Raw genomic sequence first — 27,359 nt, 5'->3', positions numbered from 1 at the left:
TTCCCTAAGACCTTGTAACGTGCAGAAGAAAAATAGTACAATTGGGTCTTTTTTATTTGCCATCTGGCATTTGAAGCGTTGGGACTCACATTTTCAGGCAATCAGAACTAAATTCCTAACTTTGTTTTTGTATGAAAACTGAGATTCTCAAATAATAACACAATCTGAGTATCTGGGGGTTTAAGGATTGTTATTTTTTTATCACCTGCCTTTTGCTGAAGGAACTAGTTCAAATCCTACAATGTTTCTTTGTTCTTTGCCTAAAACCAGTGAAAACAGTGTAACCCCTTCCCACTTCCCAAAGTTCAGACACGGCCAGCAAGGTGAGAGGGGTTGAAGGTGGCAAGAGGAGGCACCCAGATCTGAGCTGCTGTTCCATGGCAGGTTGGTGCTGTAAAGACGTATAGACAGGACATATAGAACTGATACACTGAAATGGTCAGTAAATTAAATGTTACCATTGGACCTGAGTAGTCACCCTTAAACTTCAGTTAAACTCCATTTACCACAAAGCAGCTAATTTCTGAAGGAAGAGATTTCTCTCCCTGTTGAAGGGATAGAGGAAACTGGTTCTGCTGTGCATGTAGAATGACCCTGGGGGCTTGCAAGTGTGCTGGTATGCTGAGGAGCTAGCATTGCCCCTGACTGAATATCTGAAAAGCCAAGACGTAAAGGATACTTCATGAAGGGGCTCCAGCTACTGTGATGATGCAGTGGTCATTGCTTGTAGGAATTGAGATCACACCTTTTAGCAAGTCCATGTGATGCCTTCATGTACTTCTGGAAGACTGGACACCTATGTGAGAATATGTTAATTAAATATCAAGTGGCTTGATTTGACTGATAGAAGGGCCAACTATACAAATAGAGCAGAGTTCAGCCAAACTGCTCCCCCCACAGCTCAAGCTTTTCCCTGTATAAGGCCCCCATATACAATTCTTGGGACAGAACCCAGTCTCCTTTGACTCCCCCAAGCTTAAAAATGAAGCAGGAAGAAGGCTTGGATACAAGCCCCAGCATATGGTCATCCATACTGCTTAATTTTTAGCATAGTCCCAGGCATGGTTTTTGTTTGTGCCACCTACCACTCTTTCAGACAATGTCTGGCCAATGGTTTGGAGCAAAACATGAAGCAGGCATTTGGGAGGGGATTGTGAAGGAGGCAGCTCAGCTTTGCTGATGGCCTGCAGTGATTTGGCCCTAGCTCATTTGATTTATTATTATGCAAGCAGCCTCAGAGGCTAACATGTTGTCCTTCCTCATTTTCATTTTACCTATGATTTTTTTCTCTGTTCCCTTTACATTCTCTTCTCTACCTAACCAGCTTTCTTTGTCCCCACAGTGAAACATGAAAGTTATTTTTCTCACCTGCAGACTACATTTGCCCTAATTCCCAAGTCCATAAAACACACAGCAAAATTGTACTAGCCACTGGCAGATATCTGGATAAAGGATAAAGAAAACTCAGGAAACACTGGTTGATATCTTATCAGACAAACCAATTCTTGAATCTCTTCACAGATGGAATATTCTCTGCAGTTCATTGATCATCACAAGGAAAAAGCCACTGTTATGCTTCATTTTCAGATCATCAACAAACTGATGGCACAGCTGGGAACTCTCATAATCTACCTGCTCCAGATGTTTCTCTCCACTTTCTTCCCACTATGTAAATTCCTCTCCTTTTTTTTTCCTATTGGGGGTTTTAATCACCTTACATAAAAAGTTGGGTGGAATTTGTTGATTGCTCCACAAATTAAAGAGTCCAAAAGACCCAAAGGGAGGATCAAAATAATGTTTCTCGTTGGTATTTAATTGGCATTTATCAACAAACAGATTTTAAAGCAAATATTAGTACAAACTTACTAATAAAGGGAAGTATTTGTATTATGGCACTCCCACTCATTTTCACCTTGGGATGTTTTAGGGGTTGATGACCTGGAAAAGTGAACAAGTGGTGAGTATTGTACAGACTGTGGGCAGTAGGAAAAACTGTTTGTCTAAATTCAGTGTTGTGACAGCTTCTTGACAGAGATCAGGTCCTGGTATCCTTGGAGTGTAGGTGGGCGGTGAGTCACTTATTGCTATCCTGACATGCCATAAGTAGGTGGCTGTACTCAGTTGTCAGAGTATGGTCCTTCAATTTTTATTCAGTGAGAGACATCACCATTTAAAAATGGGTTTATTTTGGCTCATGCTCCAATGCGTACCCAGTGTCATTTTTCATTCTGAGCAGTGAGCAACTTTAAAAACAGTACACATTAGACCTGTCTGTTTAAGTGTTGTTTTTTAATATACATACATACTTACATACATATACATACATGCACAACATAAAAATCGTGTTAGGGTTTGCATGATTGGCTGTACTTGTTCAGAGTCAAGGGCTTTGAGAAGATAAACCAAGGAGGAAAAATCAGAAGAGCAAAGATCAGTTCAGAAGAAAGAATGGGGGCATAGATTAAAGATATATTTTGAAAACAGTATATGCATATTAAACACTGCCAGAAAAATGGTGAGGAAATAATGTTCTCATCACTGACAGAGAAAATGGAATGAAAGAAAAAATAATATGAGACTGTGGTAAAAGCCTTCTTTCTTAACTACAAGGAGATTATCTGATTCATTGTTTTCAATTTCTGATGTAATGATGGCCTTAAATTTTCAGGCCCAGAGTAACCTTCCACCCTCCATCTAACTAGTATCTGTGTTCAAATGGGATGGGATGAATTGCCATTTAGCAGTCCCATAGACTTAAACCACTTTGTCTGTTTTAGCACAGTGTAAGGTGTCTGAAGGCCAGATGGTGTGACTGGAAGCAAGAAAAGCTAGATTACCATGAAAAGTTGCCTTGGAAAAGCACTGTGCTGTAAATGTCTGTTATTACTGGTCAAGCAACCTATGGCAGAAACCACAGGAAAAACACATAGGCAATGTGATGGGTAACTCACTGATCTTACTTCAGACATCATTTCCTCAGAGGACTGGCAATATGTGCAGATGCAAAAAGTCTGTGGTAACCAATACTGCTACCTCAGTGAGAATTTAACTCTAGGTTAATCAGAATTACTGACACATAACACTGAAGAGAAAGTTCAGAATTTGTAATTTTCTCCAGGGAACTGCTGCAGAGCATGCAAACTCTGCCCACTAACAGTGATGTATCCATGAGAAGGCCAATAGAGTTATTCCACAGGGTTTGTTCACTGAAGGTCTTCCATCACCTTTATTAAAAATGAAACATTCATCTGCACTAACACATATTTGTGCTACATTCCCAAATTCTGAATTTTTGGTGACAGAGTCTGGACCAAACTCCTAAAACCTTTGAAAAAAGTCCTAAGAAAGTCCTAGAAATTTCTGAAGCATTAATGTCCAAACCAGCCAGCTGTAATATGTCAATTTGAAGAGCCTATAGTCTGATGAAAGACACTCATTCAAAACTGCCATTCCCCTTTCCAAGAGTCCTCTCTCCTCACTCTCCTGTGCTCTTAGGGAACTAGACTGGGACCCCAAAAGCAGCACCAATTCCACAGATTTTCTTAACAAAAGTTTTAGATTCAAAAACCAGTCAGCTGGCTTTGGTTGATATTTTTCTCCTCTTGGAGACAAAGGTGCTTATTTTAAATTTAATTTTTACTCCCTGTTCTGTTCTTTCCTTGGATATAAATATGCCCAGGCACAAACCCATTTTTTTATTTCACACAGCACAGCCTATTCTTAGACCTAGCTGGCCTTGATCCCAAAAGGAAGGGTCTCTTCTTGTTCCCTAGATACCCAGCCCCACTACACTGGTATCCTGGTTGCCAGGATTTCTGCCCGTCTTCCCCTCTACAGCACCAAAAGGCTGCAGGTGTGGCCACTAGCTCTAAACAGTTTCATCTTTCCCCAAACAGTCTTTTTTCTCTTCCAGTTCTTCCTCCCAGCTCCTTTGATTTGTCTTCTACCAAGGTCAATTCACTCATACTCATCAGTTCAACCTAATCCATTAGGCAATTTGCTCCTCCCTGAAGGCTTCAGGGATCTGACCACTTCTCTCTCTCAAGGTTCCCGTTTCTCATGTTGAACTCAGGTGAGTGCACTTTGTTCCTCCTCTCCTGAAGCCCCCCTTCTTCCCCCCCAAAAAAACCTATCACCTAAAAAAATCTTCTCCCTCACAGCAATTTCAGCTAACAATCTCAAGACCCACAGATTAAAGGGTTCTGGCTTTAAAAGATATGGGCAAATTTGGGTTTGGTACAAGTAGTCACAACACTGTCAATGCTAACGGATTTATACCAAGGACAAAAGTAGTCTAAACTGTGTTCAAAGTAACCATCCAGAATAGAAGATACGCACTCTGAGCAGCTGTGCAGACCCTGTGTTCATTTTAAGGTTTTAAATACATAAAAAAAAAAGTTTTCATTTCTGCTAATATGGCATTCTGTGCAAGTTTGGACAATTTGGCATATTTCTGATGGGTTTTTGAGGATTAGCTCTTGCATTTCGCAGACTCATTTTAGTACAAGAGATACTGGTCACAAATCCTTGTTAAATTATAGTTGAATTAACCATTAGAGATAAATCCCTACAAATGCATGTGTGGGGATGTTTTGAAAACCAAAAATGTAGAAAACATTAATTTGCAGGGAATATTTAAAGTTTCACTCCAGTTTTCTGTCAAAGGCTATAAGCTTAAACATGAATGGAGTTTGGAATTGAATTAGCAAATGATTCTAGACTGGGAAGTGAAAGGGCAGCTTCCATTTATCTTTCTAGCTTCCAGTTTGGCATATCTTGTAATAAACCCCCCTCATTTTCTGAGATTTCTTTTCCAACATTTCCTTCACTTGAAAAATGCAGGTGATTTCCTTGCTCTGTCACTAGTGACAGGCTCTAGCACATGGATGGGTCACCTCCATGCTCCACCCATTTCTCCACTTTGTTTAGTTAGTGAGCTCCTTAGGGATTGCCTGTCATGGGGACCATTTTGCACTGTGTGTCAGTGTAACAGCACGTTGCACTTGTTAATCTTGTTCAGTACCTCATATTCATATTTCAATACTATGTTACACCAACCTGAGAAATTAATATAAAAACATAATTACTGCTTAATGTAGGCTTACACTCTCATTCATGTGGCTCACATCTGTGATGTTTGCACTGTTCCTTCCTCCCTCATCCTCTTGTTCCTGTTCCTCTGCTGTAGGTTACCCATTCCAAAGCAGAGATGACTGAACAGCATGTTCAAGCTCAGCTTCAGTGTAAAGCCTGGTCCTGTAACTCAGACCACCCTCCAGCAGCTGTCTTTGTCTTGATGCAGCTGGGGAACCCTCAGTGCTTTGTTCTGCTCCAAGCACCAGCCTTGGTAGATGAGTGGTAACAAGCACTGAAGGCAAAATGTAGTGGAAACACCCCAGGCTAGCTGCTTGGTGAAGTTGTGCCTAAGTCCTATGTAATAGGTTTCAGCTGTGTTTGCATCATGCTTAATCCAAAGGCAGTAGGTGGAGCGGCAGAGCTTCAGTGCATTTTCAGGTAGCTACAGCTGGTTTCTGGTGTGCACAAACCAGTGGTTTGTCACCTGTAAACAGAGGGAGAAAACAGACGGGAGAGCACAGAGGACAGCTGAGCACACAGTAGAAGGCCAGAGAGAATCGTGACTCACACTGTGGTCCAGAGAAACAACCACAATTACTTTGGGCAAAAAGGTTCTGCTTTTTCTCCCTTTTCCTATGGTACCTCCTCCATGCCCATGGACCACTGGCCTCGGAGTAGTACAATTTATAATATAATAGATAAGGCGATTTAGAGAACAACAGCAAGAACAGGGGAAAGGTGCAGCAGTGGTGGTCCAAACAGAGAATGGAAAAACATCAGATGATGCAGAAAGCTACTTTTGTAGACAAATGCCACCAGGAGACATGTACATTTTAAGCTAATCCATTGACAAGAGTGTATGCACAGAGCTAACAATTCCTCCAATACATCACCCAGGAACTGCTTTGATAATGAAGGAATATAGCTGTTATTGTGCAGGATGTTGGCTGCAATTTAGAAGCATACAAAGGAGAATGAAACATTTTAAATTCAACATTGTCTATGTAGAGGCAGCGTAGCATGAATGGCCTTATTTGGAGCAGATTCCCATTATGAGCTATGGGAGGAAAAGCTGTCAGGCAGCTAAATAATATTTATAACCTTGCATTGATTTGGAATCCTTTAGGTTGCTATGAGCAGCAGAATATTGGCCACATCATTGGTTTTAAAATAGATCTGACAGGACATTATTAGAATTCCCCTTTCCTTCAAATATTTTATGTCCACACCTGCAAAACTAGAACGGAAAAGTGCAATAGTTCTGAAGCAAGAATAAACTAGAATAGACTGTTGCACTAGAATAAACTTTTGCATTTAAAAAGCCCTCAAATTCTCATATTCTCACAGGGCATGGGTAGTGTGCAGAAATCAGCTTTTCTCTATTGTTATAATGTGTCTGCAATTCCATCCTGCCCAACATACAGAAGCAATGCTGAAACACACCCTTGTTTTTGTCAGACACCTCTACCAAAGTCAGTGAATGCTGACACAAACTATTTTTTTATCATTAATGTCCATACAGCTTTGCCAGCTTGGCAATAGTCTGTGATTTAGAACGATAAGTAGGCCAAAGCTCCCTGATATTTACAGCCTCAGCATAGTAGCTATTTTCCTTTAATTACAAAATCGCTATGGCTACATTAAACACCAGATGCTTCTTGTTAGGTTCCAGTTCCAGTTCACTTCAGTTAACACTTTGACTAGGACATCTTGACTGAAACACCATTTTTCTTGTACCTTTTCTTTTCCCAGTTAAGTGTTTACTTGCAGTGATTGTCAGTTTGTAATCCAGAGCAATGGAAAACAAGTAAGTCAGAATTAAGGCACAGTGGGCTTTAATATAATCAGCCATTATATACAAGGGGCTTTCCAAACAGAAAAGGGACACTTCTTTCTCTTGGTGGCCATGATCTACTGGGAGGCAGGCACTTGCTGCACTTTGTTCACAGTCTTATCAAACCGTTAATTTTTTAAAACCTTTTGGAACATGGTGATAATGAGCGCAAAAGCAAGGTACAGAAATGGAGTGTGGAAGGAAAGCCCAGTTCCCATGTTCTTGTTGTCTTTTTGTGCTCCTTGGACAGTAGTTGTTACGGGATTATAGAAGTAGTTTCAAATGACGATGCAGAAGGTCTCTGCTAAAAAGCCCTCTCCAGGTGGGTGCAAGCTGATTATAGCAGCTCTGTGCCAAACTGTCATAGGCCCAACAGTGAGGAGGCACAGCTGCAGGCAGAATGACCTGTGGTCAGTGTTTCTGTCTCCTAGCTATTTCCATGGCTCACAGTCCATAACTTTATGCTGTTCTGATTGAAGCAGTCTTTCCTGTATGGCCTTTGCATTATGTGAATCTTAGTGGCAACCCAGAACTAACTTCATGGTTCCCTGAGGAGGTCAGACGGGCAAGGTCAGAAAATGATGAGCACTCATGTTTGTTGTAACTGTGATTTATTTCCCATGTAAAGTTCACTCATCTCAATAAAGATGTGTGGACTGTCGTTGAGCTTATCTAAACCGTTTCATACTCATCAATAAAACGTTTTTTGGGGGCATGTTTGGGATGTAGGTTTTCTGGAACTAGTTCAGTATTTAGTTTCTGCTAATGTACACTATGAGATTGTGTCTAATTCAATTTGCAAAAACATCAAGTGCTATTTTAAGGGAACTCATATATGGTTAGATGAATGTGTAACCCAGATGCCTCTATAATTTCTTTCAATGTCATTAATTTGATTTGCTGAATTATTATTTACAGACTCTAGTTCCAGCTAAAACAGAATAAACCTCAGATATGGAGCTATAGTAAGTGCTTTTAGTAGTTTGTTGTTTTTTTGTGCAGCAGCACTTAAAAGTGCAGATGTCTCTTCATATTTTGTCTTCAGCCTTGTAACTTCATTAATATCATTCCACAGAAATATCACAGCACTGAAAAATGAAAAACAAAACAGAACAAAAATACCCAGAGAGATTACTAACATTGTTTTTACTCTCTTAGGTATCACTGTAGTCTAATGAGTGTCAGAATCAATAATAGTGATGTCAAGATAATTTAGGTCTGAATGTATCAATCACAAGTGTAATAGAAAACTACTGCATCTGTATTGTAGTTTGGCCCTTTGACAGTCCATTTTTAATTATTTCTGTGTAACTTAGCCAACGTGTAATCATCCAAGTTGCATCAAGATTAAGCAGACAAAAGAACTCAGCCTAACCTTTTATGCAGTGAGTCAATTTGATATATAGAATAGGGGTGTAATTTTTACATTCCCAAACAGCAGAGCTAACCTCAGTTTTGAGATCTTCCTCTGTTGTTTTGCTTTCTGTATTTTATTTCCCCAGAGACTATGTAGCTTTAACCCTCCCAGCTTGACTGGATCCCATTCAACTGGATTAATCTCAAATCTAACTGTTATTAATGAACTTGAACTTTGAAAGCAACTTAGCCAAAAAATAGGCTCAGGCAGCAGCAAACTCACCCTCATGTACAGCAAACAAGTCAAATGAGCAGAGAAAAAATGCTGAAGGTGCATTTAAATTAGTTATAAACATTGATGCACTGAAGTTATAGAAATGCTCCATGGAGATTCTGGGGCAGTTTCTCCTCTTGTGTTCAATGGTGTCCACTATCACTGAAAGAGGTGGGGTTAAAATTCAACTGATTATTTATACTGTGACAGGGCTAGGCCATATTTTCTTGATTGTAAGAGCAGATCTGTAGAGCAAAACAGTTGGTACTGAGGAACTGACACAGCAAACATTTATAGGAATTTTTTCTTTGGACCAATTCTAGCTTCATCCCATGGTCTGAACACTCATTAGAGGACATAGTGGTCTGCAGTAGGTGTGCTCTGGAAATGCATGTTCTGGGTTAGTTTAATCTGAACACAGTCCACTTCTTGTGTTTTGAGACCACTTTGCAATGTCAAGAAAAACATGGTTAGTGGGGGTGGCCAGGCTATTTTCTTCAAAAGCACACTTCTGATGTGAACTACAGTGCTAATGTAGATGTGCCCCTGAGGTCCAGTGAGCAAGGTGCTGTCCAGAAATTAAATGTTTATGTTGGAGCTCAGCTGTGGCACTGGAGTTCTCCAGGAATTAAGAGCAGGACATAGATGCACTGGTTTGAAGTGGAGATGTAAATAAAAGGCACAAAAAGCAGCTTAAGAATGTGCATGAGAACAGAAGAAGGTGATTAGGACAAGTCTTAGCTGAAAATGAGGTAAGTTATTCAGAAATAACTAAAAATGTGTGTAGAAAAGTTAAATGTAAAGGATATATTTTCATGAACATTTCAATTTTTCCCTCCAAAAGAGGTGTTGTTTTACAAAAATCTTGCAACAGAAATAAATAGGGAAAGGCTCCACCTACCCTTAATAAGCACATAACACCTCTTTTTCATAACACCCTTTTTCCATAGGATAGCCGAGCGCAGAATTTGTGAACATAGATTATTGTATATTTTTTGTCTGGTTTGCCACTCATTAACCTGTAAGCACTGGGGAAAGAAATGAGCCTTATCTGGTTTGCTACCCGCCTAACCATTATCAGCTGGCATCTGTAACCATTATCAGCTAGCATCAAGTAAAGAAATGAGCCTTAAAGAGTGAAGGATAGATGCAGATGCTGGAATCCAGTGAGGTCAAAGGAGTCATGCTAATGAGAGGAATGAGGGCTTTTCTTAACGCTTGTTTTAAAATGAGCAGTTCTAGCAGCAGAACAAGTAATGAAGCCTGGTTCACCTGTGGATTTGTGTCTCGTGGCTGGATTCTCAGGGGTCTAATAAAGTATAAGCTCTGATTTCAGGTTTTACTCTAGGTGGGGCTGTTAATAATGTCTTTCTCTCATGTGCGATTTTTGGTGATTAATGGGCTGAGCTAATGCTACTGCCTCCCCTTGCTGGGTGTGTTTTAAATGATCTCTCCCTTTATGTGGTAGCCTATTCTCATAAAGCTAGTTGGAACTTAGTATCACTGTGTTTTCAATCCTTGTATCAAGTTTGATTGAATTTAACTGAGTGGTTCAAGAATTAGGGGTCTGGGGATGGGACAGACAGGACCAAACACTCTGTGATTACAGAAGTCTTGTATCTGTTGAAAACCAGGCTGAAAAATGAAGGGGGAAAGTACTCAAGGAACATATTTTCTACAATCCTGGCAGTTTTCTCAGCCATTTGATTCAGTTACCAAAATTTGAATGAAAAAATTATGAGTACAGCCTAAAAAAGTGCAGCTGCTGCATGTCATCTGATTTGAGTGTTTTGCATTAAGTTGTTTATTCTGGAGTTTGATAAAGAAGTTGAGTATGACTGCCTCCCCTTTAGGATCCTCATAGAAGTCTAAGGGTGCATCTTTTAAGGCAATGTTTTGAACAAAGGGGAAAGAAGGCTGCCACCATGGTACTCAGAAATGAAGAAGAAAATACCTGCTTGACTGAACTACCCTTTTCATCCAGAAGAGTGTGAGACAAACACACTGAATCAAAGCACAAGATCCAGATGCCATGTACAGTTGGAGACAAATTCCTGCCAATGAGTTTCAAAAGCAAACAACAAAAAGTGAATTTGTGTAGTATGATGTACAGCCACACAGTGAGGCAGCGAGAAAACACGGTGACTGTTTTCAGTGTGGAAGAGAATTTTAAGTGCTTCAATACAATATTATTTTAGATACAACAAGGCTATAAGGACAGAATATAGTTTTCAACTCTGAACTTCTTTTGTGCAATAGCATTTTGGCTGTGTGATATAATACTGTGTTTATGCCTTCCTTTAAGGCATGTCTCTGTGACTTAGAGCAGTTTCAAATATTGATAACCTCACTAGCACTGAAGGGGACAGATCAGAAGTAAAATCTAGATCAAGCTCTAGCTGAGATAGGTCTCAAACAGAGCCAAATGCAGTTGGTAATAAACAGCCAATGGCAAAATCTGCAGATTAATGCAGTTGATCATGGGGTGTTAGAAGAAGATAACTTTTAATGTCAATGTAAGTGTTTGGAGATTGCATGTAGAAAAACTCTGGGAATCAGGTGAGTGAAGCTACTTGTTGGCATAGGATACATTCCAGGGCTAGTAAGGTGAAGGCATAATGGTCTCAAAATCCCTGAAAATCTAAGAGAAGATTTTCTGTAATTCAGACTATTTTCCATATGTGCTTATCAACTTCAGGATTCTCTTTTATGGACCCTAGAAACAATTCCTGTTTTGTGGCCTTCTTAGGTCATAGGAGAGCATGTTGCCCTCTTATTTTGGCTCCCACAGAAGCACCTGACTGGTTCCATGGCTTGGAAACTGTTGTCTTTGTGGTTTATGGATTTATTGCTGAGGGGGTCTGGTTACAAAGAAAAACAGATGAATGTATGAGCTCTCTAGCAGTCTATGTCTGGGAAATCTCTAAATAGGATTGCACTTTCGCAGGAATGACTGTAGAGGATCACAAATTGAAAACTGTGACATCATTTTGTTACAGCAGAGGTCTGGGTAGCAGGGAAATTTAGTGTGGGATAATAGTTTGGTACCTGAGACTGCAATTCATTTAGAGACCATAGCTCAGTTCTGTACCCTCCTCTGCCTGGTTGTTCTTCTAGTTGAAATAAAATAAAATAAAACACAGAAACTTTATGAAAAACAGATACTGCTGCTGAGCTGGGCTGCAGTCGTAAACCAAATTATAGAAAATGCTTCATTATTCTTTCAGTTATGTGTTTTTAATGATGAATAAGTAATTCTTAGTTCTCAGCTAGTCCAGAATTTCAAGAACATCATTACTTGACTGGGCTGTGTCCCACATTCAGACATGAGTGAGAAGACATCCAGCTGAAGGCAATACCATGCTCTAGGCGATCTCTGGGATCAGAGTGAGGTCTGCTTCTCTCCTTCCAATGGCAGATAGTAGCATCTGTACTGGAAAAGGGGCATGCTACTTACTGTACATAGCAGCACTGCTCCTGCAAAGTGAACATTTATGGCTCTCTGACAATTGCTTACCTTGACTATATGGGAAAAGGGGGAAATCCAAAAAAGTGCCACAGTGATGTGGTCTGTTTCCCTGAGAGTGGAACTGAGATGCCTGTGCTGGATATCTAAATTCCCTATAAAAGTATCTAGGATTAGTTCTGGAGATCAAAACAACTACCAAATTAGAAGTGCCTCTTAAAGCTAGCTCAGTACAGCATAAAGTTCCTTCTCTTTAAAAGGGGCACCCACTCTGGAGTTTTGGCTGCTGACTCAAAGCCACAGGGATGTGAGTATCAAGGGTGAGGTAAAATAGCCAGTTCCCTTTGCCTGGGGCCTGGAGGGGAATTACTGAACTGCCCAACGTGGCACTGGAGAAAAGGTCTGGAGTCTTTAAAACTCTGTTGAGTGGTTACCCACCTTTCAGTTCACGATCTCTTCTTCACCTTAGAAACCTTACCAAAACTCCAAACCCACACCATGTTAACATCTTAATTTTTTCTTTTGTTTGGGCAAGACTTGTTGTTGTCAGATTCTAATCATGCACATACTAAAAACAATACCCAGTAATTCTTCTAGGTGCACATACATATATACATATATTCCAGTTACATATAAATATATATCCAAGTTTTCAGTACTGTTTGGGTAAACAATTCACGCTGAAACCAAAAATTAGCACATCAATTTGCCATCAAATTATACATTCTGCATGTGTGAGCATTGTTTCTTAATTCTGTTTAAAATCAAAGTATAACACACAGTTACCTTTAAACTACAGATGTCACTCATGTTTTCATTCCCACTCTTCTCCTAATGCTGCATGGTAAATTAAGTTTTAACTTGTGCACATCATTGTCACCTGATCTCTAAAGTGTTTCTATGGTTCATTTCTATAGGTCTGTCTGTTTAGAGACTGCTTTTTATGGCACAACATTTTAGAGTGGGTTCTGTCACAATTCAGGATGAACCCATTCTAGACGGGGTATATATATGTGTGTATTTAAAACAGAGCTCTAAATTGCCAAGAGTGGAAATATAACCTGAGCACTGCAAGTCTGGATTCAGTATATTTCTTCCAACACAATTATCTGAAGATGCAGAGACCTGCTATAGTTAAAAAGCAGCCACACAACATTTTAGGAGCCTAGTAGATTAAAGTATATTTCTGATTCATTTGTCACTTAAACAGCCCTGACTGTGCAGTGTGAGTTGGGGATTTGATAGCAGCTCCCTGCTGAAATGAATGGTGTTTGCTTGGCTGAGCATCTCAGACAGCTTTGAAAATTTTAAACATAGGATGCATCCCTGCTGGCCTTTTGGGATCTCAAAGGAACAAACCCAAATGTCCTCACAAGTCAGCCCTGCTCAGGGGGAGGCAGGAAGGTGATGGCACCTGGTGATCAAAGATGCCAAAGTCATCAGGGAGCTCTACAGATATCACTTTGGTAGCTAATTCACAGCTATAGCCAGGAGCAGATTGCAAGTCAGTGCCATCTGTGTAATCTCAGAGACATAAGCAAAGCTGAAGCCAGCTAGATGAGAACATCTAGCTTTTCTAATACATCACAGTCTTAACCACAATATGGAAGTTTGTACGAGTCTGTCCTTGCCAGATTGTCAACTTCAAGTGACAGCTGTCCAAGCAAAGGCTTGCAGCACTGTCTGACAGCCTGCAAAGATTCCCATACTTCTCCATCCACCTTCATCAGCCAACAAAGGTGGAGGAGTCCAAAACCCAAATTTCTTAAAAAAAAAAAAAAAAAAAGATTCACAGCAGAACCAGAACCTCAATGTCCAGGCACAGTTTAATGGCAGATGTGGGGGGGAGAAGGGGAGGAAAGGGGGCTGATGGTGTCATTCTCCCCCGTCCCATGTCTAGCTCCTCTAGTTAGCACTCACTGCTCTGCTGTCACTCCTTGTCATTCAGCAGCAGCAGACTGCATTGTGCTGAAACCTTTCCCATCTTCCCTGTTCAACATTGCACCAGCATTGCCCCTAGTAGTAAGTGGTCCCAGGTGAACTATCTCAGAAGATGCATTGGCTCTCTTGCCTTGCTGTTCTCTGTGCCCTACCTTGGATAAGTCACACCAGAACTACACCGAACACTCTTCCCCTAAGCAAGTAAGACACTTTCTAGGGGAGCAACAGAATGATATCTCTTCCTGAACAGAGTTCGCACATTAACGTCTTGGTCTTACATAGAACTGTTCACAGATAGGTCTGAAAGAGTTTGCTAATGACTGTGACCACCCCTATTTCACTGGCAGAAGAAACTGAGTCAGAGAGAAGCTAGGGCTTGACCAGCATCTCCCACACTGATAAAGTTAGGGAGAGAACCTGGACTTCCTCCCCTCAAGACCCAAATCTACACTCTACCCACTGAAGACCACTCTGTCTCCATGAAGTTACGGTCCACTCTGAGCACTGAAGGACTGGTTGTATTGGAAAATGCCTGCATTTTTCACATTTTTCAAAGTTTTGCTTGCTGAAAAAGTAACAGCACACGGTCTTCACACTGGCCTCCTAAAAGAGCTTTGTAGGGTAAGTACTGTAGCCGATGCTACGTGCACCTTTAGCCCGTGATCTACTGTCTTTCTTTGACCTCCTCTTTGGATTTTGGGTGGTGAAAGAGCTGAGAGAAGGAACTTTATACAGTACAGAGCTGTATAAAAATATCTGATCAAGCTTGTAGCAAGAGCAGTGCAGCTGTCTGGGCTAGGCAGAACTGTGAAGGCATGCCTGACAGCAAATGTACACTGTACAGTGCCACGCAGTGATGTCTGTCTGACATAGCACAGCACTGTGCAAAAATCTAACTGACTTCATACCAAGAGTGCTGGGCCTAAGGATCTCTGTGCTGAACTGCACTGTGCAACATTAGCATGCCCAGAGCTGGTTGCTGCTTGTAGTACCTGTGTGGCTCCTGTCCACACACACATGCACTTTCCTGCAGCTGAGTATCATCATTCTTCATAACCAAACTGTATGTCCTGTCCTGATAGTGTAGACTTAAGTCCAAGCACTGCTTATGCTTGGGTGGTCTGTTCTGTGGTGAGGACAAAGGCAGTCCTCAAAGTGGGTCTAGTCTTTCTCATGGAAGGGGAGAAAATTTACCCTGCAATTAACTGGGAAGGAGCATCTCAGCCAACACAGGAAAAAGAATGCTGGGATGCAACTTCTAAAGTTTTAACATTTACCTGGGAAAGGGAGCACCAGTGAAGATGCCGTAAATCTCATGCAGGATTATTTGGATTATTCCTGCATGTGAAGACTCACCCTCACTTTTGAATCACTGGAGTCCCTGGGGGTTCCAGGTCCCCTGACTTTTACAACAGTTTGGTTGTAAAACACCAAATCCTATCCTCCTTCAAATTTTTGTGAACTGTTACTTCATATCAATAAATACCTCCTTCACAGAAGGGCTTAAATGGAGAAGCACATGTCTATCAGGATTACTGAATTAAAGACTCAGTGCTCAGATTGTTCGCTGAGGAAATTTTATGCTGAGAAAAATGGACCAAATTTCTTCTTTGTTTACACTGATGGCCCTGACTGTTCATGGAGAAGCAGTGAGTTAATTTGAGCAGAACTTTGCTTTTATGGGACAATAGGTCAGGATGTCACACAACGCTCTTCCTCTGCAGCCTAATTACAAGAGCTGGATAGAAGGAGATAGGTCTGCAGGCCAGTCCTCCAGGTCCTAAACAGTTAAATGGCAGGTATGATTCCCTTTCAGCTTTAGAGTGGTTTGGAAGAGAAATTTCAGGCCTTTTGTGTTGTCCGTATTGAAAGGACAGGGTTGCAAAACAAGCAATTATACAAACAAGTATACAAGTATACAAACAAACAAGTATATTTCTGGCTAAGTAGCTAAAGAAGCAAACAGACAAAGTTAGTGGGCAACTTTCAGTGAGTGGGCTCATGGTCACATCATGGTTAAGCTTTAAACATCCTGAACCCCATGAAGTGTTTTCTGTGCATATTGCTGGCTGTTAACTGTATGCTGAATCAGAGGCTTCCTGCTCTGCTGGGGAAGTGCCTGAGATACTTGCTGGGCATGTACAGCTGTGGTGTGCTTTACAGTGTGATCTACCTGGAAAGTATGAGGAAGAGCTTCAGCTTGTGTTGAAATGCTGCCCTAGCTGTTCAGCAGGTAGAGGAAGCTTATTCTTCACTAAGCAAATGTTTTGAGCCTGAGCTATGGTTGGGCAGCCCGCCAATGACATGGCCAGAAAATGTGAAGTTGACAGACTCAGTGGGAAGAAGTCTGCTCCTAGGCCCATGCTCCAGCGAGTGGAATGGAGAAAGCCAGCATGTTCCTCACCTCTGACAGGAAGATGACTCCCATCTGTTTTACAGGGGACTTCTAAAGCTAAATGTAAGCTATGCAGCCAGCAAACTGTAAGTTGCTACAACACAAGAGAGGTAATAAACTGCTCTGGCAGCCTGGGAAAAGAGTGGGCAGCACTTTGTAGGAAAAAAGCAAGCATTCCTCTTTGAACGCTTGCTCTGTTTCCTTTTCTTCAGCAGTGAGAATGCCATTCTGAGCAAAGAAAATGCAAATTGGCAAAGAGGTAAAGGACAATTTTCTTTGGTCTTTGGCCTTTATGGTAGCAACTGTATGCTAATTCACACCCTTTGCTGAAGTCATGTGTGCATGAGAAGACCAAAGCAGTTTTCTTGGTTCACATGCCAACCAGTTTCCTTAGCTCTTGAAATAGGTAACACACAAAGCAGCCTTTCAGATCTGCACAGGTACCACACGGAGTTGTGCTACATGCTGCTTTAGTGTCTGATGTTTCTTTTTCTTCCATTCTTTCACTACCCTCTGAAAACAAGGGCTGGACCTCTCCTACAACATTGTACCTCAGAGGCACTGAAAGGGGATCTCACACAGCAGGATGGCAGGGATGCTCACAGCTCTGTGTCCACAGCTGTGCCCCAGAACACCTAACACAGGTGCAAATTGTCTAGGTTTCTTCTAAATCGGTAGGGAGAGAGAAACACCTTTGGGGTGAGGAATCTGCTGACTGTAGAGGGACTCCAGCTGACTGACTTAGAAAAGGCATTAACTTTTAGAAAGATAAAATTAGATGAAGCACATCCTTCCTGAGGGCACACGCCAGCATAGCTATTGTCTGGCCCTTATGCTTTGGTAATGTCCCCACCTGTCTGGCTGAAGAGCACGTGACTCTCCTATTATTTCTCAGTGATTGCTCAAAGGTTTTCCTCAGACTGGGCAGCTGCTTGAAAAATCCTCCAATTGCCAACTGAGGGTGAGGAAGATGGGTGCAAGGCTGGCTGAAAGAAGAACGAAAGAGCTGGCACACAGGAAATTAGAATAAGAAATTATAATCAGATTAATTTGTTACTGAAATATGTATTTGTCCTAAGTCAGTATACAAACATGAAGCAGAGCAGTTGGATTTAGTTGCAGAAGCTGTAATTTGGTAGTAGTCTCCATCCATAACCCCAGAATGGAGTATTTTACAACCTTTTACTGTGCTATATTCTTGTTAAGGATCTTTGAACTTTATTCCAGGGGAACCTGTTCAAAAGGCAGGCAGTTTAATCACAAACACCTTTTCTATTTTAAGCTGAACAATATGAGTGCCAATATCCTACTAAGAAAATTTTAAATGGAGTCCAAAGTATTAATATGCAGGTGCAAATGAAACCAGTAATAAGTATCAGGTAGACTTGATAAGGGTCCAGAGCCTGCACTTAACAGTGAAACAGCTTGGATAAAATTATCTGCAGTTCAAAGAACAGTTTGACCAGAAACAAAACAAAACCCCAATAAAATGATCAGACCATACAGTGACAGAGTGTAAGCTGCTTAATTGCCAAGTATTTTAATTGGGATTTTAGGGGCTGAACATTTATGACGATCAGGCCCATAAGTGCTGCTGCCGTTAATATTTTGAAGAACAGCAATGAAGAAGCTGTTCTGGTCTGCTGGGCACCTGATGTGTATTGCTTACAGAGAGCCACACATATTTTATTTAAAGGCACCTGCAAAAAGCCTCCATGTATTAAAGTAAAAGTTGAATAGGAACTAAAGGGAGCAGGTGGCTGTGTTTTTGGGAAGCAGTGTCTTGGAGCGTTGCATAGGGGTGCTCTTGCTCTTCTCCATAGGAGGTTAAGGTGCAGTCTCAGCACCGACTGGCAGCTTGAGCTTTGCAGTCACTCCCCCGCTTGTCTGCCTCTTGTCCTTCACCACGGTGCACCTTAATGTACAGAAATAGGTGCGTTTTAACTGCCAAGATCTTGTGAAGCTTGTGTTTTTCGCTCAGCACACTTGCATTTAGAGACCATTTGTCTGAATAGCAGCTATAGTTCATAAAAATTGTGAGTTACGTGCCTGGTGGGTACGTGGTCTGGTGTCTGTAGGCAAGCTATTCATACCTATCTGCCGAGCTCCTGCAGTCCTTGCAGCGCCTGGCATCCCTCACTGCCCTCCAGGCACAGGGCGCCCTGCACCACCACCTCAGCTGCTCTCAAGCACAACTGCATGTTCCCTCACCTGCGTCTTCCATTTATTACAAGCAGGGAGTAGGAAATGCTTGGGAGTAATGTAGTGGCTGAGCAATTTCTCAGAAGGGTGCAACAAAAGTGCTTTTAAATAGCAGTCGGCTTTGCCCACCCTCTCCCTCATTGCTGACTTTTTTTTGGGTGAAGAACTGCCCTGTCTTCCCTGCCTCATCACTCTCCCCATTTCATGTGCCCTGCCCAAAGGGTGTCAGACAAGCACTCTTTTTATTGAGGTTTCTTGATAAAGCCTCTTTCTCCTTATAAAACCTCTTTGCCTAAAATAAAGACAGTGCTGCATGAAAAAGGCAAGAAAAAAAGAATCTTAAAAGCAGAACTGAAACTCAAAGCAGAGAGCACAAGACAAGAACAGTTCTCTCCATAATGTAGCAGATCTGTTGCCAAATGTTTCTTGGTACTGGCCAAGTTCTTGCAAACCCTGGCCAAATAAGCATATGCCAACCTCCGTATGGTTCAGATTATAAAATGGGAGAGCTCAGATTCTGTACATGTTCATGTGTGTGAGAAACTTGATGTACCTGTGGAGAGCTAGTGAACCTACCTACCAATGTTAAATGCCTTTAGTATGTAGGAATAGGACCTTTTTATTGCTGAATTTGGCTTTGTCATATACTGGGAAATCTTTATGCATTAGATTCTCCCTGTTCTCTCAGTTAAAGCTGCGTAGCAGCTCAAGTGATCTCTGCTGGCTTTTTTGCAGCTCTTCTGCACTGTTCTTTCCTGTACTAATGCACTATGGGGGATCGTGACGGGGCCAAGAGGCAAAGTTGCTCTCCAGCAAATTCCAAGCGTGAATTAAAATGAGCTTGCAAACCCCTGTATGGCACAGATACATTATCTCTGTGGTGGGGGAAGGATGGAGCGCTCTCCCCTTTCTCCTAATAAGCAGCTAATGTGCTGTATTCCCCTCAGAATCCCCTTTGGACCAAAGCCTCTCTCTCCCCTGCACTGAGATTTCATTCTGCTTGTCTCCAGCTGTTCCTGCAGCACAAATTCGCTCACATTTCCTTCTCCCCTTCCTGGAGGTAGGCGAGCAAGAGTGTGGCAAGAGCTGCGGGTGTACAACCACAGCTCAGAGACAGAGTGGGGAGGAGTGTGGCAGGGGCAGGGCAGTTGGGACAGCTCAGGAGTTACTCGGTGCATTATTGGCGGGATTTTATTGGCAAGATTAGTGTCACCTAAGTGTAAGACAAAGGCCTTAATTTGAGTAGGCTAGGCGTCACTATGGTTTTCATGTGAGCAAACACACGCATCTGAGCATGTGGCCAATGGTGATAGGTGCTTTTGAGGCATGATTCACCTCATCGTAGAGTCTGATAACTCATAACCTAAAATGCCTGTTGCCTATAAAAGGGGGCTATGGTAACTAGGCAGAGGGGGCACAGCTAAGACTCTGTTCCCAGCCCTCGGGCTAGGATGGCTCCCACCTAACCTTACACTTCCACCACAGCAACGTATTAGGTGGGAGCCATCCCAGCCCACGGACTGGGACTGCTGGAGCCCTTGGTCTTGGGTCACCTGTCTGGAGTGGGCAGCAGTTTGCCACAGGGAGTAGCAGCATCTCCACTCTCTCTCTTTGTTCATGCTGCTGAGGCTCAGCTCTTGCTGTTCTTTTTGACTTTTTAAAAAAAATTTCTGTATTTATTTTTTGAAATAACTCTTTCATTCACCTCCTATTTCAGACAAGGCAGCTGGTTTGGCTGTCACCATGAGCCTGGGAGAGGCACTATCAGAGTTTTTGCCATTTATCTCAAAGGGCTGTAATCAATGCGATTGTCTTGGGTGGGGAGTTAGAGCAATCCGGTCACCAGTGGGTTTTAAAATTGCTTTCCCTGTGATTTACAGTATGAGATTTCAGTCCAGCATCTTATATATGTGTGATATAGGCTGTGGTGTTGGATCCAGTGAGTAGAATTTAGAGCTGATCAAGGCACCAGGGGTGATTTATAGAAATAGACCTTATTTTCATTTCAATTTACTACGTTTAATGGTAGCAACATTTACTGCTTTAGATGAGATAGCACTGGAAGCCACATATTTTTTTGCTGTGGGTAGAACTAGGCACTCTTCTGGTGCTAACCCAGGGCCCTCAAGTCTCTATGCAAGTCCTCCTATAGCTAGGTCTATTCCAGCTGTTGAGCACCAGAATTTGCTCCACCTTGTTGGACTAAATTAGTGGATAATTTTACTGGAGTGCTAAATCCTTATAGTAATGAATCATGTGCAGCTTTATCTTGTAATACTTTTATAGCTATTTTGGAGTTCCTAAAAGCAGTTATGTAATTCCCATACCACTGTAATAAAATTTCCTTCCCCCGTGGTTGTTATTCAGGGCAGGATATTCAGGCTTTCTTCAAGGCTGATCTCTAGGTTTGTGTATTTCAGCAAGTTATTATAAGGGGTAAATTCACCAGGAAACATCTTGTCTAGTTGGCAATGTGACCTGAGCCTCTGGGGATGGACAGGCAGGCACAGAGTCCTAGAACTAGGAGAAACATAGCATCCTACTGAAGATGAAGGTGAAGCATTTGGGCAAATGGACTCTCATATTTCTCTGGGCTGAAAGAAGAAACCTGCTTTGAAGCACCATTTTGGAGGGGGATGAGAGAGAAGATTTCTGAGACAACCTTCTTTTCTTTCTCCACCTTCATTCAGATGGTTGCCCAAATGCTATCTGCCTGTTCTGATGGTTGGGCACTTACAGGCTAAGTAGTGCAATTTTTACATTTTGGATTTCTAATACACCCAGAAATGTAATAGAGAAGTTTTTTTTTTTTTTAAAGCCGCGTCTGAGGTAGAAATGGAGAAAACCTGAAATTAATTCCTAATATATAATTTTGACTTAGAATAGCCTGCATGAATGATCCATCTCTGACCATATTATATAAATTCCTTAGATCTCCTAGGAGAACTAAAGCCCCCACACCGTGTTAATTATTTTGTGCTTAGCAAATACATTAAGCTGAGTGTTTGACCAACATATGTGGCAGATATACTTCTATACATTCAATTGTGTGTGTGTATGTAGTAGGGGGGATGTCACTCATTGGTTCATTAAGATTGGCTAGATAATTTAGCCGTAGTCATAGTACCTTCATTGCTCCTCCCTTGTTATGTAGAATCAAGCTTGTTCCTTTTTTCATGTATTCTTTTCATGGCCATAACTGTGGAAACTTATTTTTTATAAGAGTTTGTTTTGTACAGCCGTAGGTGTGCACAATGAAACTGTGTGAGATCAGCTAGGTATTTACTTGTTCCAAAACTTTAATACAAAGAGAACCATGTAGTCCTACATATTGATCTTTGCTCTGGGTTGCATCATAATAATTTACCCCAGCACCGTCCTTAAACAAGCACTGCCCTCAAGGCAGGGATATGAACAACTTAATCCATTTGATTTAAAATCAAAGATGTTATATGCAGAAGAAACAAGGACTGGAGGAGGAGAGCTCCTTTTTCTGGAATTGATGATATATATTCTCTCACCATCTATCTACATATTAACAATATAATCAGAACAATATGGGTAGATGCTTTCTTTAAAAATGTGGAGGAGTCATTAGCAGCCATCAGAGTGTTTTATAATGCTTCCCTATTTATTTCCAGTGTTAGGCATGAAAACTGAACCTCGCACAGTAGTCTGCATATCTTTGTGCCCTACTGTGACAAGATGCCTAAGTGTCAATTTTGCTAAAGATTTAAGAGAACAACTACTTGCTGGGGAAGAGGCTTGCTTAATGTATACTTCCTAGTTTAGAGAAATAGATAGGTTATTCATCTCATCCAGTGAAGGCCAAATCTTCACTCTGTCCTGTCTGCTTCGGTGGGATCTTGCCTGGGGAAGGGCTTCTGAGTTTATCTGGTCAGAAGGAAGTTATTCCTTTTATTGGATCAGAAAAGCGTGCAGTTTTATGTGCAGTAATTAAATATCCCTCTCACTGTGCAAGACACAAACCTTCACTTTAGATTAGTTCTCTTTTAGATATTTTTTCTTTCCTATTAGAGTAATTTAACCTTATCCCTGGCTTAGAATCCTGATTTGCTCTACATCAAGGAAAGGGATATGTGTGTACTTACTGAATATGGGTCTTATGCTATCCTGCACACAGTATTCATGAGCAATGCTTTTATATAGACTGCAGGCCTCATTTTCTTATCAAAAGGCAAAATGTGTGTATGTGGGAGGAGGCAAAAGATATATGAATTGTGAAAATTCAGTATTTATGCAATTGGGTTTTACAGCTGTCAGAGTCCATGCAGTGTTTACATTCTGTTATTTCCATATATCAAATGGTTCTATAGCCTAAGGAAGAACAGACTTGACTTACAGAAAAAGAACCCATATTTGTATTCATGCCACTTTTACACCAGCATTGCACATCAAAGAGCAGAGAAATTTTATAGGATGTATATAAAAGGATGAACACAGCTTCCTGGCAAAGTATGGAATCCAGGTGGATTGTGCCAGTCAGTAATTAACCAAGCCCAAACTAACTTAGACTCAAGAGAAATGTCTGAGTATATTGCTCTGTATTTGGAAGGCCTTTTTAAGGAGATTGAACATTGGTCCATTGGCCTTGCTGAGGATCCTGACAATCCCTAAGTCTGTTTTTCAGTTCTCTGAAAAGAACATGAAAGTGGAGATTGGAAAGAAGAGGATGTATCAATTCTAAAACAAAGGGTCTTTTGTGCAGCAGGTCCCCTGTTTAAATAAGGTTGTCATTAACAAGTGTCATGATATCTGCAAATCCTTCTCCTCGGATATGCAGAAAACAAACAAACAAATAAACAAACAGACAAAAAACCCAGACAGCAAGGTGGCCTTAGGAGTCAGGAATGATGTGATCTTGGAAGTGACCTTTCAAAGCAATAACTTCCTCCTGAAAAACATATGGAGGTCAGTGAAGATCAAACCACAAAAGTAATTAATTCTGATGTGAAATACTTCCTAACTGAGTGCAACTTCATACTGTATCTGTCTGAGGCATCTTTCCTCTTTGCACCTAATACCTGAGTGCTACAACCATTCTAACTTTACCAGGAGTGTGGGCTGGCTGGAAATAAAAGTTTTGCAGATATTTTTATCCGTTGTTCACCTGTTGACACCCTTACATGTATGGACCCAGTGAATTCATGTTTTAGTTGTGCAAAATTACTTTCTATTTTAAGTCACCATACATGAATCTTGAATTTTAGATTTAAGATTCACAGTTCCATTGTGTTGGTTTGTAATGAACTAAAAGTCATTTCATCAGTGACTCAGAACTTAGACTTGAAAATAATATTTCTGTTTTGAGAACACTCCTGGCTCCACTGATTTCACCATTTTGAGGCAAAGTGATCTTGTTCCAGCTGAAGTCAACGATAAACCAAGAGAAGTCTCTCTTTCAATCCAGTGGACACATTCTACACAGAAGGAGAAATCCTCTAGAAGCATAATTGCCATAATTCACTAAGTGCTAACCTTACACTGCACGTGTTGACAGTTCCTGACCATTTGCAGGTCAAGGAATCAATTGCTACAAAAATTGTTGACAATTTAAGCTAATGAATAAATTTAGGGTCATGATCCCTTCAACCGCATTACTTGGGGAATAAATTTTCCTGAATGAATAATTTTCTCAGCTCCACTGAAGAAGTGGCATAGCGATTGGATTGCCATCCATCACCAGGAAGAGAAGAGAAACACAGGCTACATAAAACCACAGTCTAGGTCTCCAAGAGACCCAGGAAAGTTTCACCCCAATCTACCAGTAGGTTTCCAACAAAAGAAGATGTGAAACAGAAGATTAGGTAATGAGAATATCAGCCTTAAGAAAATACTTCTTGCCAAACATCTCTACTGGTTTCATTTTACTGGTGAATCTGATCAAAACTCCATCCTATCTACACACAAAAGATCCTCCCTTATGTTAAATTGTACTTCAAACTAGGTAGCATGCAAGGTGGTCAGGGAGAGCTAGTGGCACTCTACTTTCAATCTTGCAGCTAACCCAGCTGCCTTCTAATGGGACATGTGGTAACTTCAGCTGGGCTTAGTAGCCTGCCTGTGCTTATCCCAAACACCAGCCCTGTCCCACTTACATGCAATGAAGTCAGGTTGTAAAGAAGTTTTCAGTCTGTGGTTTAGGTATCTTTGTGAATCTGCAGACTACTTCTTAGAGGGTCTGTCAAAGCTGACTAAGAAAAGCTAGTCATGCTTAGATTCAACTTATAAGACTCTGAAAGCCTCCCCTTGAAAACCTTTAAGGGTCCACAAATCAAACTTGAAAACTTCCATTATAGAGAAATGAACACCTTCAAGTCTTTGTGCTCCCCCTGCTGTCTTTAGCAACCCCCTCAGCAGCTCCACCTCCTCTTTACTTTCTTCAGCCTAGAAGAGCATGAGCTAAAACTTAGAGTGTAGCACACACATTACACATCAGGATCATAGCTGGAGACACAAATGGACAAGAAGGTGCTTGTCAGCCCCCCTTGCCCCCCAAAAGACACATCTATGTGAAGGCAGAGCATATAGGTAGCTAAAAACAATCTTTTCCCCCAAACAGTATTGAAATCTGTCAAAATAAGATGCATGTGATAAAGAAATAATCAGTGTTTTCTTTTGTCCTGCTGTGGCTGTCTGTTTCTGCGAATTAAAGTTAGCATCCAAACTACAGAAAGTTGGGCTGGGTTCTCCAAAGTCTGGGGCACACCACCTTCCATTACAGCAACTGGTTGAAAAGCATGCATCTGAGTCTTCTAACAATGTCCCTAGGTATTTTATTATAGCCTGCAATACTGTTATTAAAAAACATCCTTTCCAACTGATTTCCGTACTTGGGATTTCTCCTTACAGACAATAGTTTTGCAGGTTTTTCTGGGAGAGGGTATGCTTCCATCTGCTGATGATAACTGTCAGGCATTACTAGGCAGCTGCAATATCTGGCTTCTGAGGCCACTGCCTTTTGGGGGGGATGCCTACTGGTGCCTACCAGATGTGTACTGTTTTTATATATGTGTGTGTATATATATACACACACATATACCTACATATGCATAATTCAATGGTGTGAAGATGTGGTTTGATGATATGTTAAAACTCAAGAGCTTTTAGAACTCAGTCAAAAATGCTAAGAACATACATTGTGAAATGCCATTTGTATATGAACGCTCTCTACCAGTTTCAAATGTGTTCTATCAGCAGACTTCATACTGGACAGGTATTGTCTGCCCATATCCAAACACACGCAGTTATTTCAACAGCTTTTAGCTAGTCCTTTCTTGTGTTCTTCCTGTTCACTGTCATTCAGGATTGTGTTCCCAGTTATTGCAGGTTTTGAGCCCTGTACTTCCACTTTCTCTTTGCTATTTGCCTCCATTGGGCTTTCCTTAGCAATGGCTGTCTGCATTCAACCTTTCCCTGTAGCTGACCTCTGCAACATGCCTTTCCTTGATTGCCTTTCCTTGGATGAGACCTCCTGTCTTATATTAGACTTCTGCACTTCCAAAAGACCTTGGAATTGCTAAAGAACCAAGTGCAACAGCACCTTATTGTCAGTGCAAGCCCCCCCAAGCAATATATGCATCATTCTTGTCTTCCTGATCCACTTTGGCCCACCACAGTCAAGGCTGGATAGAGACAGAGGTATTAGTCCTGCTAGGGCTATAGGTGGGGAGACTGTTTTGCAGCAGCATATCACTTTCTGAACCTTTGTCACATAGATGCTTCATTGGAGGCAGCAAGGGAACGGCACAGAGACAAGGCCAGCCCTCCTTAGAGGACCTTCAAGAGGGCTGAGATTGTCAACAGCTAATCTGGCACCGGGGAAAGGAAAGCTTGCTTATACTACAGCAAGCTTTACAGCAGCCTAAAAGATGAGGAAGGGACCTTTCCGGAGTACAAGGATGGCTCGGAAGCAGAACCACTCCAGCTGATCCAAGAGGAAGGGGAAATCTGAGGATGAGGACTAGAGCACTGAGCAAGAGAAGGCCCTTGAGCAGATTAGTTGGGTTTCCAGGTGTCCACAGGAAGATCCTAAAACTGAAGGTAGAGTGTGTTGCCACTAGTGCAGGTAAGAGACTCATTCTGCAGATTTCCCCATTTTCTTCTGGACATTTTGTTAAAAGTGCAGTATAGCATTAATACCTATGCTGCTTCTTCAACTGCAACTGCCTGTGCAGCTTCTGATCTCTGACTAGAGCCATAAAGATTGCAACACCTGCTTCTGCCCCAAAACATGTCCCCAGCACATGCACCTATACCTCCTTCTCTGTTTTGTCTGGAGGGCTTTGCCCAGGGCCATTCCAGCTGCAGTCCCCAGCAACTCCTGGGAAAGTCTGCCTGGCCCTTTAGCCTCAAATTCCTGGGAAATCCAGCTGGCCCTGATCCCAGAGATGTTCCTTTTGGCTGGCGTTTCAAGAGGCATATAGCAGCAATTTAAAAACCTGAATGAAGACATACATGTGTGTATGTGTGCATACATACACACACAGCAAAAATGACAATTTAATCAGAAAAAGGCTCTGATGAAGTGAAGCTATCCTGGGCTTGTATTTACAACTTCCTGATCCTACACAATCATTCACTCAGACTCAGTTAGTGTGTTATAGGTCACACAATTATACTGAAGCTCAACACAGTGATGTATTGCTCCCTGTACTTTCCCTGAGATAAACAGTCTTCCCTGCTAAATCCTCCTCCTGCCCAGCTGTCCAGGGTCTTTGGCTGCAGGAGAGCAGGTCTGGAGTCCAGCTCTATCCATGCTGGGAACCAAACTGCCCCAAAGAGTTCAAAAATA

The sequence above is a fragment of the Apteryx mantelli genome, chromosome 1, assembly GCF_036417845.1.
Source record: "Apteryx mantelli isolate bAptMan1 chromosome 1, bAptMan1.hap1, whole genome shotgun sequence".
In the NCBI taxonomy this organism is placed as follows: domain Eukaryota; kingdom Metazoa; phylum Chordata; class Aves; order Apterygiformes; family Apterygidae; genus Apteryx; species Apteryx mantelli.
The sequence above is the reverse complement of the archived record's forward strand: the minus strand, read 5'-3'. Positions refer to the sequence as shown.